The sequence below is a fragment of the Lolium perenne genome, chromosome 5 (genome assembly GCF_019359855.2).
Source record: "Lolium perenne isolate Kyuss_39 chromosome 5, Kyuss_2.0, whole genome shotgun sequence".
Classification (NCBI taxonomy): Eukaryota; Viridiplantae; Streptophyta; class Magnoliopsida; order Poales; family Poaceae; genus Lolium; species Lolium perenne.
In genome coordinates this window covers 233,052,725-233,068,711 of record NC_067248.2, presented here as the reverse complement: position 1 = coordinate 233,068,711, position 15,987 = coordinate 233,052,725, and the positions used below count along the sequence as shown (strand labels likewise).

Sequence of the window (15,987 nt, the reverse complement as noted above, 5' to 3'; positions counted from 1 at the left end):
GATCCCGGACATCACGAGGAGTTCCGGAATGGTCCGGAGAATAAGATTCATATATAGGATGTCATTTTATGTGAAATAAAATGTCGCGGAAGGTTCTATGGAAGGTTCTAGAAGGTTCTAGAAAAGTCCGGAAGAAACCACCAAGGAAGGTGGAGTCCACATGGGACTCCACCACCATGGCCGGCCAGCCCTAGATGGGGTGGAGTCCCAAGTGGACTCCACCATAGGGGGCCGGCCACCCCCCACATGGGAGGTGGGAATCCCACCTTTGGGTGGGAGTCCTAGTTGGGCTAGGTTTCCCCCTCCTATGGAAGGTTTTGGTTTCGGGTCTTATTCGAAGACTTGGACACCAACACTTGGGATCCACCTATATAATGAGGGGCCAAGGGAGGGGGCCGGCCACCCCAAGACCATAAGCTGGCCGCCCCCCTTGAGTGGCCGGCCATCCCCTCCCAAACCCTAGCTTTGCTCCTCTCCTCCAGATTGCCCGCATAGCTTAGCGAAGCTCCGCCGGACTTCTACACCGCCACCGACACCACGCCGTCGTGCTGTCGGATTCAAGAGGAGCTACTACTTCCGCTGCCCGCTGGAACGGGGAGGTGGACGTCGTCTTCATCAACAACCGAACGTGTGACCGAGTACGGAGGTGCTGCCCGTTCGTGGCGCCGGAACCGATCGTGATCAAGATCTTCTACGCGCTTTTGCAAGCGGCAAGTGATCGTCTACCGCAGCAACAAGAGCCTCCTCTTGTAGGCTTTGGAATCTCTTCAAGGGTGAGACTCGATACCCCCTCGTTGCTACCGTCTTCTAGATTGCATCTTGGCTTGGATTGCGTGTTCGCGGTAGGAAAATTTTTGTTTTCTATGCAACGTTATCCTACATCAACTTCATTTTTAGAGTTGTTACCAGCATCATTTTCAGCAGGAGCTTCCTCAACCCGCAGCACATTTGTTATAGGCACAATAACAGTCATATGATCATCAACATTGTGCACCCGCATGAGATTTTTGGAGAAGGAGAATTTTTTTCTAAGGAGAGGACCAACGTTTGGATGGAGAGATGCAAAAGGGAAGACATTCTCATCAAAACTAACATCTCTAGATATGTAAACACAACCTGTGGAAATATATAGGCAGTTAACACCTTTGTGACGGGTACTATAACCCATGAACACACATCTTTGGAACGAAAAGCAAGTTTGCGTGTGTTGTAAAGACGAAGGTTGGGCCACCAAGCACACCCAAAAGTTCGAAGAGCATCATAGTTTGGTGTAATATGAAGTAGGCACTCAGTGGGAGTCTCAAGATTAATAACTTTGCTGGGAAGTAAGTTGATTAGAAAAGTGGCAATAAGGAATGCTTCATCCCAATATTTAAGTGGCATGGATGCATTTGCAAGTACGAAAAAACCAACTTTCACTATATGACGATGTTTTTGTTCAGCAGAACCATTTTGTTGGTGTGCATGAGGGCAGGAAACATGATGTGTGATACCCACTTTTTGAAAGAATGCATTGAGTTTCTCATACTCACCTCCCTAATTAGTTTGCATAGTAACAATTTTTCTATCAAACTTGGGCTCAACATATTGCTGATAATTAAGTAAGGCTTCATAAACATCAGAACAATTTTTAATCAAATAGATCCATGTGAACTTGCTAAAGTCATCGATAAAGCTTACATAATATGCATGTTTCCCAGTAGAAAAGAGGGGCAGGACCCCGTACATCAGAAAACACATGTTCCAATAGAAGGTGGAGATGGGGTATGGTAACTGATGGCTCTCGCCTAGATGACAATATTCACAAACATATGGAGTGATTTCTGGTGTGTAAGCTATCTTATTCCTTCTAAGTACTTGTTGAACCACAATAGAATATGGGTGTCCTAAACGGCGATACCATGTAGAGGATGATAGCTTTATTGTGATGAATGCATGCTTTGAGGACTCACTGGAGATGGGCATCAAGGGGTAAAGACCCCCATAGCAAGTGCCTCTAAACAGAGTTCGTCGTGTTACTTCGTCCTTGATCAAGAAAAAGAAATGGTGAAAATCAATAAAGTTGTGGTTGTCAAGACTAAACTTATGAACAGACAATAGATTTTTGGAAGCACTAGGAACATGTAATATGTCATTAAGTTTAAAAGAGATTATGAGGGGTGTGCTCAGTTGAATGACCAATATGACTAATGTGCATACATGAACCGTCGGCTGTGCCAACATGATCTTGTCCATGGTAGGTATCATGTGTAGAGAGCTTGTTCAGTTGACCAATGAGATGTTCAGTGGCGCTGGTGTCATAGTACCAGTTTGTAGCAACACCCTGAGAGGCAAAATTTGCACTTCTATTGTTGTTGTCACGTTCACGATCTCCATTGTCACGTTCACAACCTCCATTGTTGGGGAGATCATCATCTCAACGCCACCAACAGTCACGTGCTGGGTGCCCATGAATGCTGCAAATATGGCATGTGACATCAACATAAGGGGTCGGGCGACAATCACGACGATGCCCACCATCATCATCCCGACGAAGGGAACGCTCAACATCACGTCGACAACCTTTGTAGCCACCTCCATCACGCCTATCACCACCGCGGTATCCATAGTCGTGGTAGTCCTGTTGCTACCTGCCATAGTCCTCATAATGACCGCGGTTGTCATCATCACGGCGACGAGGACGATCGTCCCGCTAGCGATCTTCTTGGTCACGCCGCGGAGGAGCACCACCTCCATGACGAGCCAGATTTGTAGAAGATGAGAAGCTGTCATCATCACTCTGGGGCATGCGATCAAAGACTTGAACTTGACTAAACATATCAAACACACTTGTACTTGGATTTGCACGAACAACAACAACAATCAACTGGTTGTAAGAACTACCAAGACCTTTGAGAACATACCATAAAATCTCATCATCATCTAAGGGTTTGCCTGCAGCAGCGAGTTCTTGAGCTATTGTTTTCATCTTGGCAAATTATTTTTCAGCAAATATATCATTCTTCTTTGTCTCGACAAGAGCAAACCACAGTTGCTGGATCCAGGACTTCGACAAGGCAGAAACATGGGCATTGATAGCTTCCCAAACTTCAGCAGACGATTCTAGCCCAACAACATGGGCTAAAACATCAGGGGACAGTGCATTCACAAGACACCGAAGAACTTGCTGATCACGAGCAATCCAAGAGGCACACTCAGGGTTTGGAATCGTAATATTTTCCTTGTTGACTTCTTCAGTCTTGAGGAGTTTGTCGGGGGCTTTGTCCAGGCCTTCAATCAGCTCGAGAACGCATGCACCTCGAAGGAAAGGCACCACCAGTGCCTTCCATACCAGGACGTTCTCCCGCGTGAGGAGCTACGCGGGGGGAGCAGCAAGGGCGGCGACCAGAGTGGTGGCTGAGGATGATGAGCCCATTGTTTGCAGGCGATGTGGGTGTTACGATCGGATCTTGAGGGTTTTGAGGCGGCGGCGGCACGATTTGGTGCGGCGGTGACAACGTGTGTTTGGCATGTGTTTTAGGATTTGATGGCGGCGGTGGCTTTGAAAAGCTGCGGCGACAGGGTTTTGGGTGTAGGCTTGTATGTGCTTGTAGGCGGCGGCAGGGACACTGCGGTGGCAGCAAAGCTTGTCGTAGCGGCGGCGGCGACGATTTTTCGGTGGCAGCTAGGTCACGGAAGAGCCTTCTCGGATACCATGTTAATGTTTGTGAGGGAGCCGTACGTGGAGCTGGTACCGGTTACATGTTATATAGGGTAGAGAGTACATCGTATGTAGGTTGTATCTAATACACAAGAGTGTATGATATACGCACTGTTTAAAAACTAGGCCGATTCAACGATTACTAGGCCGATTAATCGCTACTAGGGGAATGACCGTGTCAATTACCATTAATCGCTTATGTTAATCCTTTAGCCCGATTAATCATTCCTAAAGTCCGGTTACTAGGTATATTCCCGATTAACTACTACACTTGGTCAAAAAAGTTACAATATTTTCAATGCATATCGCTAATACAGGCGCTAACCCTCCCCAATAAAGTAGGTTTTCCGAAGCTCTCTCTTGATTGCAGCCTCCAATAGCTTCATTCCACTATTGCCAAATTGTTCCTTGCCCTTCCAGACCAGTTACTCGTAGTTGCCCAGACCTCAGATACAGGAGCTCGATCAACTTGAGGAGCTCGTTCAGGAGCTGGAGGACGCCTTCAATAGGTTAGGTGGTTAAGGTGTAAGAGGGGTCGTACACTAGGTAGATGGTGCGAGAATATAAACTTTAGAGGTGAGAGGAGAAGAAGTGGAAGGAAGGAACGCGGCTTTGGCCTCGTGACCTTGAAGATTAGGGCATGGAGGAGAAGCTTACATATTTTTCTAGGATTTTAGACTTTAGAGAAGTAGGGAGAGACATATAGAGGCTCATATACTATTATTTTTCTTATATAAACTGTTTTAAGTGCTAATTTGTGTAGGTTGCACCGATTAATAGCCAACCGATTAAATCAGTTAATCGTCCGAATTCCGATTAATAGCTACTCCCAAACCGATCGAGCAATTAAACGATTACCGATTTTCTTAACATTACTATACGTATACAAAAGGTATAAACCAATAGCCTATTACATTGTCTAATAGGTACAATAGTGGCGGGGACAGCCCAAACACGCAAGCTGCCGCCGCGTGACCTCAACTTCCTTTGTAAGCTCGCCCCCTTTGCCTCTAAGTGGTTGTTTTTTTTTTGAGAACACCTCTAAGTGGTTGTTTGGATACTGAAGATTAGCCCTGAGTTTTAGCAAAGCGGGTTTTACGGGAATTTTTTGGGAAGCAAGTTTTGCTAATAATTCGGTTAGGAACGTGCATTACCAAAACCATGTTTGGATTGGAAAATCCATAAACCAGCGTGTGTGCGTTCATAGGGGTGAGTGTATACGCGTGTATGTGAGCGTCTGCGTTTGTACTGTGTTTCTCAAAAGAAAAAGAAAAACTCCTTGTTCAGCAAACAGGATTTTAGTTAGTGATACAGTTAACTCAGTCCACGCTTTTTACGTCGCGCCCAAACAGGATTTTAGTTAGTTATACAGTTAACTCAGTCCACGCAAAACTAGGTCTTCCAAAATCTCGTATCCAAACAAAGCCTAAGTCATCCATCGTCTAGCTCAACCAAGGCACCCCTCCAGTCCTCATCCCCTCTCGAGATGGTGCTGCGTTCGCGAGCGCAACATGCAAGCTCTAGAGTGGCAGCAGGGCCACACCGTCCTCGTGCTTGCCAGAGCCAAGGTAGCTCTCATGCAAATTTCATCTCCTTTGGTCACTTATTTCTCCAGGTTGCTGGTGAAGTGTGAGTTATGCTTCCTGCAAAAACTAGCTAAGATTTGGTACAATCTTTGCCCACGTCACATCAAGGATTAGTTGTGGTGGACGTTACACATCCTGCTCATCGGGAGCATTGTCTTACCAAAAGCTCTCTTTTAAGTATTAAAGATTGAGTGCTGCTATACACACGAACACATTCTGTCCAATCCTTGTCCGACAAAACATATCATACCATCCGTTGATTGCACCAGATCACAACACACGACTAGAGATTGTATCTTATGAGTATCGGACACAAACATGTGGTACCTGAAGTACTTCTGTTTTTTGGAGCCAATTCATGAAGACTTTTCATTGCCGTAATAAATATAGCATGCATGAGGTTTTATTCAATTTGTAAATGTTTCATCCGATGAGACTATTTTTCTCCTGCAGTTTTTTAGCAGCTAGAGCAATATGCGCATATTAACATTGGAAGTCGTCTTATATCTAAGCCTAATCGGACCTTATGTACAGGAATTTTTTTATCTCAGTTTGACATCCATTCAACTTGAGAAGTGTTTGGTCAGATGGTACTTCAATAGAGATAGTACTTAAGAGTACCACGGGGGACTCTTTCACAAAGAAGGATGATCAGTACTATTTTTGCTGAACTACGGTTAATGAGTGCAATCATCTGTGTTAATTTCTCTTAGATTTCAAAATTTTAGTGTACTTTAGAAGCTTCATTACTCCAATGATATACATGTAGTGTGCAGGAGTTTTGTTATTGAATTTGTAAATACTTTTTCCCTGACGCATTTTTGCTATTGTAGATGTTTAGCAGCTAGGACAATATGCTTCTATTGACCATTTGAAGTATTCTTTCTATCCACTACTTGGTATGCAATATAAGACGCCTTGAAATATCATGAACCAAAATAATATTTGTTGCGATTAAACTTCACAGAGTTTTTATTAGTGTTTGCATCTTCTTATTTTAGTGTGTGTATATATCCTACACCATATATGAAAGGACGCATGGATAATTAAGATGCTAGCACGTCACCGAGTTTTATTCTTCGAAATAGAGGTTCTACTCCTAGCCTCTGCATCAAAATGATGCACATAGCTTTCTTTTATTAAAATTATTCACCGGAACCTTACAAGAAGAAATACAAAGATCAAGCTGAAGCCACCTCATTAACGACCTCATTAACGACAGATGTCGCAATACCTACAAGTTTGACGAAAGGGGTTATCGTGTCGGGGTCTCATGCCCGGACCTCACCAACGCACATCATCAGAAAATTCGAGGCCTCACCAAAACGTTTCATACCGAGTTGGGAAGTTAAACCGGTCCAGCCAACCCTGAACGCACACTACTATACACGCTCGAGAAGTCGCTGCCACCATCTTTGGCCAACCCATCTTCGGGAATGATCATGATCAACGCATTGACCTTGCCAGGCGTGCCATCGACGCCGTCACGGAGCCAGACGACGCCACCACCCTGCGCGAGTCCAGCCTACCATGTCCATCTCCGAGACTCCGCTGCACCACGCCGCCGAGAAACGACAACGTCTAAGAGGTAGATGAAGACTGCCCCGCCTCAGGCTCCTCCGGCCAGCATCAGCTCCAAAAACGATGTCCCCGTGGGGGAGAACGACGCCTCACGCCATCATCGTTCGATTCGGCAGAGCCGGGTCTGAGGTTTCCCCCCGGAGCCGACGACCCTTCCCGCGTCGGGGTAGCGTTCGGCCATCTCTTCGTGCTCTGAAAGGGGAGTGTGGAGGTGCTAGGGTTATCGATGGTCTGGCGGCGACGCGAGGAGGAAGAAGAAGGGGAGGATATATAGGCGGCTGTAGGCCGAGTGTCTGCGTGTCCACTGGCTTGCTGCTCCGGTCACTAATGACACGCAAAAGCCGAGGAGATGACGATGACCGCCGTGATGTGTCACTGACTGAACGGGCCACTGGCAGGGCGGTATTCTTCGCACGTTTTTCGGCTCTCTGCGTCCTTTTCTCTCCATCCGGCGCTCGCAGACGCTTCCCAAAAATAGGTGGTTCGGTCTGAAATCGCCGGATGAAAAAACTGCTCAATCCGACGAATTTGGAGACCGCGGCTGAAAAATTTAGGGCCATCCCGGTACGGGTCCGGCCTCCGGGCCGGGCTCCGGCGCCGGGGGACTGTCCCGGCTGCGGTACATCGACCAGCACCACCATCCAGCAGTTCGGCACGATGCAGCAGCCGCAGCACGCGTGGCGGCCCCAGCGTGGCCTCCCGGAGTCTGCCGTGTCCGTCATTCGCGCCTGTCTCTTCGAGCACTTTCCTCCACCCGTAAGCTATCCACCGCGCCGCTGCCCATGCATCCGTTTCGATCGCTTTGTGCTCAGTGCTCACTGATCCCGTGATCCGCCGTGAATGCAGATACTCGAAGGACTCGGAGAAAGTGATGCTGGCGATGCAGGCTGGGCTGTCCAAGTGTTTCGTCAACACGCGTGTTCGGCTGTGAAAGCCTATGGTCGAAGAGATGTACAAGGAGAAGTTCAGCGCGGAGATGGACTCGGCCAGCTCGTCGTCGGAGAACGCCGGAAATGGCAAACACGGCAAGGTCTACGAGGCGGCATGCCAGAAGGACCAGGACCGCCGACTGCGACGAGTTCCATAGCCCGTCAAGCGCCGCTGCGAGGAACGTCGGCGGGAGCCACTTGCTCTACACCTACAAGTCGTAGCCGGTGTCTGGCATGGACGCAGGCGCGCTGTCCAGCCTCGGTGACCCCCCCATCCTGAACCACCACCGGCCAGGCGGCGGCAGGTTCGTGGCGTTCGGCAGCGACATGGCGTGTCGCTGACGTTGGTCGTGCAAGCACTGCAACAACAACGCCGGCCACGTGCCGGCCGAGTAGCAGGGCCTGTTGTATGGCGGCAACCCCGGCGACTTCGACTTCCACAGTGGCGCCAGCTGCTGCACAATTTCGTCACATGAGCGGCTGCCGGAACTCACGGCACAACGCCTCACAGAACTCACGGCCGCCGACGCCGTCGACACAGTACATGCACTACATGGTACACGGTTAATCTGAAGCAAGTTCATATATACATACATACGATGATACGAGTATACAATTGACTTGGTAAGTGAAGTATGTTTTGGATTTTTTTTTTGACGGAAATAGGTTTCGTATATGATATGGGGATGTAGCTGCTCTAAACATAGTACTGGTATTTTTTGCAGGTTTCATTAACTAACGATTATTTCATGATACCATGATCTGTTGATCCGGTTTGTTTCTCGATCTGTAGTTGTTGAAATGTATCCAACCTGCAGTGTTCTGATCTTCTGAAGATGTCTTGCCATATCTGCACTTTGGAAGCTGTACAAGAAAGACGAGTTCCTCGAACGACTGTATCCGGTCAGTTTCTTCAGCTGTACAAGAGTCAAGAGGTGGAGCGCGTGTATCTGATCTCCTTGTATATATAAGGACTTTGTTAGCAATAATTTTACCGTACTAGCATAACCAAGTTGATTAGGCTTTTTCTAGTCAGCTTGACGTGCATCGTGAGTCATAGCTTATTACTACTAGATGATTCCCGGAGCGCTGCGGCGGGACATTAGCATGCCAATCAGCTCATGTGAGAGATGAATACCGAGGACGAAAAGAGAAGAGATACATGCATGCGGCCATGTAGGCAGTGTGGTGGTAGAATGTTAACAATCGTAACCGAGAAAGACAATTTAGCAAAATATCCGAATGGAAGTTGGTTGGTCTGATGAAAAGAGAAGAGATGGATTTTAAGAACACTCACTGCTTATAAGTACACATAAAGAATCAACAATGCTATAAAGAAATACAGTGCCAGAGGCGTGAAAAATTGTTAGTATCTGAAATCGGTGATCATACAGAGAAAATGTTATGTTGGATCTCGATTTAAATATTGCAATACTTACATACGGGAAGAAACAATTGAGAACCGTCCATATTGCAACAAAGATCAACGCGGAAGAGCTGAAAAAAAAAACAGATGCATTCACCAAGGTCCAAGGAAGGTCAAACCTTGGACGATTGATATATAGATTCAAATGACCATGCCTGTAAATAAAATGCTGAAATTAAATTGGTGTTTAACAGGAACAATTGGTAGAGCCGAAGAATCATCAAAGCGAAAACTGGAGCCAAACCATATAGAATTGGCCCAATTTTTTAACTCCGAAACACCAATGCTAATTCTGCACTCAAATAATATAATTCAAGCATAGTAATGGGATCAAATTCAGATGAACTAATCCACAAAAAATGTAGAATATAAAAAATGACCAACCAGTAAGAGACAGATAGTTATCTCAAAGAACTCAGCCTCTATTTGAGAGTTCAGAAGTACTCCTACTTGAAGATATATAACATGTTGACTGCTCCTAAAAATAAAACTGCATGACAGTTCAAATGACATACCTTTGGGGAATCAAAACTACTATGCACTAGCCAATGATCATATACTAATTTTCTGTAAGGTATATAAGGTGAATAAGAAATGTCAAGTTAACAAAACTGTGGCAGCGAGGCCGTGATGAAAAACACACTGAGAACAAATAATAGCTCTTGTGAAAATATGGTGTGGATACTTTGCTACCTACTTCTGAAGATACCATTGAAGTTGCTAGTGTTTGTCGTGTAGGAGATCATACCTTTGGGTTTTCCTGATCTATTTGCGTCTATTGTGAATGCTCAGCCATGTCTGATTGCAAGCAAATCAGCCATGGTTCGAAAACCTGAGCTATCAGAGTTTGTGCTGAACCGGTTGGTTTAGCTTGTCCATAGCGGCGTCTGCTTCAACATGGGATTCAAGGAGCAGCAGATAAAGAAGATATATGCGGATGTTCTTGTATTCGCTGGCGTACATGTCACCATTGTCCAACTGTACAACCACATCAGAAACTGGAGGACGAAGTAGAGCGTCATTATGAAGATGAAATCTGATCGCATTCTGGTCTTGAGCGAAGATGGTTGTTGTTTCTACGGTGGTGATGAAGGGATGGCGGACGAGTACATCCAGGTACGAAGCCTTATTGAGTCACTGCATAGATTTGAAAGTATATATATATGAATGTCGTTCGCACTAACAGTTGTTCCTTGTGGATTGCAGCGCTACCCGAAGCACCGTCAGTACGTCGGCACCCCAATCACAAACTACGCTCAGATGAAGACGATCTTCACTCCCCGGTTTGTGTGCAAGGCTGTTCCAGCCTAACTTGCTGGTCAGGGCTATCGACTTCATTGCAGACAATGAAGCAGAGTATGCCGTGTACCGTAAGCTGCATCCACCGAAGAGGAGAAGCTGGCTTAGGACCTAACTCCGCAACCAGTTTCCTGCTTAGTGCTCCTGCTTCCTTCGTCATGATCTGCTGATTTTGGGAGGTGATCTTGTATCCCTCCATTAGCTAGAACTTGCTACAACCACTACAACATAAAAGACACGTAGAGACGTTAAATTTAGGTGGTTTAAACGCTTTAAAGCGTCATTATGTGCTTGTAGAGCCGCTTGTGTAAAGCGGCATAGAAGCGTGTCTATCCCTTTAGAGAAGTTGTGATGATTTCCCCACAAATCGTCTTTAAATTTACGTTCTTGCGTCCTAAAGAATCATAATACACCTTTTTATTTTACATAAAATAATTATTTTATAGTTGAGACAAATTCCTTTCACGTATTAGGATAATATAATATATATGCTATCAAACAAGATAACACAAAATACAATGCATTCTTTGGGGAAAAGCTTTATTTATCGGGAACAACATTACATTACAAGCGATTTGAACATATTCATGAAACAATTACAAACTCGACCATGCAAAATCCTCTAAATCTCGTACACTTTCTTCTATAGTAGTTGGAATATCTCTACAAGCTTCTGCATGGAACAATGATACATCAGCTCTCCATCGCCATACTGCTGGTTTGTCTTGCAATATTCTGTGTTGCTTAAAAACCATCACAAGTAATTTCACTGTAGACAATGGAACAATGTTAGTTGGAATATCAGTATAAATATCTCTACAAGCTTCCGGATGGAGCAATGGTACATCAGCTCTCCATCGCCACTACTGCTGGAGTGCTGGTTTGTCTTGCAATATTCTGTGTTGCTTAAAACCGTCACAAACAATTTCACTGTAGACAAAGTCAATTCAAAAGTAAATAAAATAGTATCTTGCAATAAATTTCCATAGCAAGTTCTACTTTTCACATGCACAAATGGAGCACACGCCGTGAGTGTTTTACCATCAGAGCGGTATATCTGCAAAATGCAGCACCATCTGTTCACATTGGCTGCTGCAAGAAAAACAATTACCAAATACTAAATAGCCATACAGAAAAATAGAGTGCTTGCTTGTGTAGGAACTAATTTTGTAGAAAACAGAGTGCTTACCTCTGTAGAAAACAGAAGATAAGTAGAGCTTGTGTGAAAAATATGTACATCGAAAATGATACTTTGTTATGTACTTGATCAAAGCAAGTCTTAAGATGATTACATACATGGATGCAGTTAGATAAATAATACTTTAGAGGATTAGATAATTGCTCGTGGTATCTGATGAAACATGCTTAGAACTTAGAGGAGAAAAAATGGAACGTACCTTAGCATTGCTTTTATGAGTACATCATCCTGAAGCGCCAATTATTTCAGTTCACAACAACGACTAGATTAGAAATGCAAATAATCTCCCGAAGCTGCAAAACAATGTAACATAAAGTCTTTATATTAAGGTCAAAGAATAAAAACAATTAGTTTGCATGGTTCACGTCTATGTCTTTACTAAATTATGTCTTCGAGGCCACCATAGTTTACTTATATCTGTCATAGCAAATCGAAGTGAAATACTTGAAAAGAAGGAATAGATATGATTGAGTTAATCAAGCATCGAGATATATATAGAACAACATACAAATACTCTGGAAATAGTCATATGAATTTCATGATTTTCGTGGCCTAATACTACAGATTGCTTATGAGCTTTCCAGATGTTCATATTCTTCATGGTATGTACATAATGCTAAGAAAACCATCAGTGACGAGCAGCTTCTCTCCATTCCTTGGCGGCGACGCTTCGAGGATGCCGGCGAGCGGTGACGGTGAAGATTCAGGACCTGATTGCTTTTTTAGATTTTGTTCTGGGGTGTGTTTTATAATTTATAGGCCTTATTTTCAAATTCTAGGTTCTTTAAGGCGAGTGTTGTAAAGGGTCTGTTTGCAATTTGTACCCATCACGTGTCACTCTAATGGAATACCACCTTCTATGTGCAAAAAAAAAAAAAAAACTAATTGTACAGCGTCTCAAAGTACGTCTCTACCACACGATTTTTTTTCCTCTGTCTTGCACATAAAGACGAGTTGGAAAGCATCCTATGGAAGACGTCCTTAGGTGATTGATTTCTTGTAGTGAACCTGATTCCCGGTCTGTAATGATGAACTTGTTCGAGGTGGTATATACTAACCCCTCGTGTGACGAACCTGTGATGCATCACGAAGTAGTTGCTTCGCTCGTGATGCATCGCCACTAAGTAGTTGTTGTGTATTACCAGCACCTTTTGCGATGAACTGAATTTGATGTGTGCTGAATTTGATGTGTGCTGTTATTTGGGTAACCTCACCACTCTAAGAGAAGGGGTTACCACAGTACGCGGCTATGTGCAACCAAACACGCTGTGGGTTGCACGAGCAGCGAAGAAAGTAGTGGAAACGGGCAACCAAACGATGGGATATGTCTTCCCTCTCCGGTGCAGAAAAGACCGCACAGGCTACCAAACTACCCGGTTTTCATGGCCCGTTTGCGATGCGCAGGTGAGCTCATCTCACTGACGCAGTGAGCCACGAAATAGATGCAAACTACCAAACGGCCCTCATGACCGGACCACGCACCATGTTCTTCGTGGCAAGGAACGTGTGCGAAGCAGTACTGTTCCGGGAGTAGCTGGAGGCACCTGCCCGCGCGTATGCGGATGCTCCGTGTAGAACTGCATGCTCTAACCAATGCAACCAAAAGACCGATCTAATGGAAGAGATTAGGCAATACATTTATACTTCAACACTCCCCCTCACGTGTGGCTCCCTCAGGCCTAAACGTGGACCGAAAGTGGGCTGCAATTTTTTTATTTTTATATTGCGCCAGCCGTGTCTTGAACTCAAGACCTCTTGGCTCTGATACCATGTAGAACTGCATGCTCTAACCAATGCAACCAAAAGACCGATCTAATGGAAGAGATTAGGCAATACATTTATACTTCAACACTCCGGAACAGAGCCAGCACCTGCCTCCCCTCTCTGGCGGTGGAAGCTGATCGAGATGACCTTGTCTCCTTCCCCGGCCAGATCGCCAACTGCAAGTTCGCAAATCTGCAACAATGGTTGCATCGTGCTACTAATGTACTACCAATTCATACAGTGATTCGTGCTCACTCCGCGCCTCCAATTTCCACGACGATCTTGCCTGTGGCATGCCCGTCGACGCTCTTCGCCCACGCCTCCTGCGCTCTGCTCAGCGGGTACCTCGAGTCCACCACCGTCCTCAGCCTCCCCTGCCTCGCCAGGTCCACCGGCCACTCCATCTCCTCCTTCTTGGGCCGTTGGGCGTCAGCATCAGCATCAGCATCAGCATCAGCGGCGCCAACCTCTTCTTGGCGAACGACAGCTTCTGCAGGAGCGACGTGAGCGCGGCACGGACCCCCGGCGTGACGTCCGCGGCCGTTCCGCCCTCGTCGGACCGCACCGCCTTGAGCGCCGGCCAGGACATCCCCGCCGCGCAGTTCGCCACCGCGTCGTACTTCCTGCCGGACGGGCTCAGGACCTCGTCTTGTAGTCCAGCACCTCGTCGGCGCCCAGGCCCTGGACGAAGGCGACGTTGCGCGCGCCGCAGGTGGCCGTGACGTGCAGGCCGACGAGCTTGGCCAGTTGCACCACGTAGTGTCCCACGCCGCCGGACGCCGCGGTCACCAGCACGTTCTTCAGGCCGGTGGCGTTGGACGTGCTATCGTCAAAGCTGACCCCCGTGGCCTTGAGCAGCTGGAGCGCGCTGCTGGCGGCGGCCGGCAGGCATGCGCCATCGACGGCCGACACCTCCGGCGGCCTGGCCACCGTGAGTGCCGCTGGCATCACCGCGTACTCGGCGAGTCCCCCGCCGCTCTGCAGCCACCGATCGTGTCAGAAGTCAAAAGTCAGAGCACTGGGTTTTGACTGTTGGGTACAGACGGAATGGCAGCATTGGATGGTGCGTCGTCCTTACCGGGAAGCCGATCGAGATGACCTTGTCGCCTTGTTTGAAGCCGGTGACGCCGCTGCCCAGCTCCACGACTCCGCCGGCTAGATCGCCAACTGCATGTTTCCCAAATGGCAAAGGGTTCTTGCATGAGCACTTGAGGAATGTCGGAAAACTTAAAACGGAGGTGGAACTACATCATAAGAGGCTATACTCGACATCTACATAACAAAGATGCACGGAGCACACACCCTAAATACCAAAGGTTTCAATAATACTTAAGCTTCACAAACGGCTTGAACATACCCAATGATCCAACCATCTGCAACTATAGTCTAGAAGGGCTTGCCCATCCGCACGACATTGAAAAGACCTAGTCAGGATTCAATGTGATCCAGTGTGTAGCCTTGTGAACAATCTACAAGTGAAAAACTATATTGTGAAAAACAACAAGGAAAACATACTCATGCCCGGATGTGAGAATTAAGTTGGCAGTAACCTCGATCATTCAACCAACTTCCAAAAGTAGTCCTTGTGCTAGTTGTTGGTGGTAAGTTAAAAATTACTTGAGTTCTCCACCACACAATTTAAAATGGTTAGTGAAGTGGATGTACAACTTAACCACCTAGGTTCAATTTCATATTATTTAGAAAAAGTCGATGTAGGTGTTTCCCCTACCGCATTTCTTAAATAGAAAATCAAGCCAAAAAAATTGACTGAAAAATATCACTAAAACAACATTTTATTCACATCTCAATTATATTATGCAAGATTACCCTTAATACACATCGCAAGCTGGATGGCAGTGGTGCCTGTCACAGAGGGCCTAGCAGCCTCTCGTGGGGTGCAGATTGAGTGGTCCGAGGGGAGCGGTTTCACACAACCAGCAATGAACACATTCCAGAAATCAGGCCACCCGAGGAGGAGCCGGCTCAAACGGTGATTCTGCATATTCTATTGCATGATATGGTCAAGGGGATTTTCAAGGAGAGAGGGGATTTTGGAATTCAACGCGCGAGAGATTGCTATGTGTTTTGCTTTTCCGCTCTTGCAGGGATAGATTGGGCTGGAAAAGATGTTTTCTTTCATGTGCTACCACTGATTTGTAACGTGCTACAGAGAATTGGTGCAGATCCACACGCCAATAGCTAGCTGCTCACGGTCATGCAAATCGACACGACGAGAGAATTGGTGCAGATCCACACGACATGCTAGCCGCTCTGATTTCTTTTAGCAAATAACAAATTTATTCTGTAGCTAGCTAACACATTAAGCCGGCCAAGGTGCATCGCTGAGCGCGCTAAGTGAGACCAAACCGTTCAGGACCAAACACAGGTATCAGGTCCGGTCTACAGCCCTACAGGTCAACTACATGTAACGCTCATATATATATGGGGAATTCGGGAGGTTTGTTCTTAACTTCTTATCCTACTGATACTAGCAATGGCGGTAG

General features: G+C 46.2%; 1 pseudogene; it reads right to left on the bottom strand.

Moving 5' to 3' along the window:
- Nucleotides 1-13,639: 13,639 nt before the first annotated feature.
- LOC127302267 (chloroplast envelope quinone oxidoreductase homolog) lies at nt 13,640-15,258 on the bottom strand (annotated as a pseudogene).
- Nucleotides 15,259-15,987: the final 729 nt, after the last annotated feature.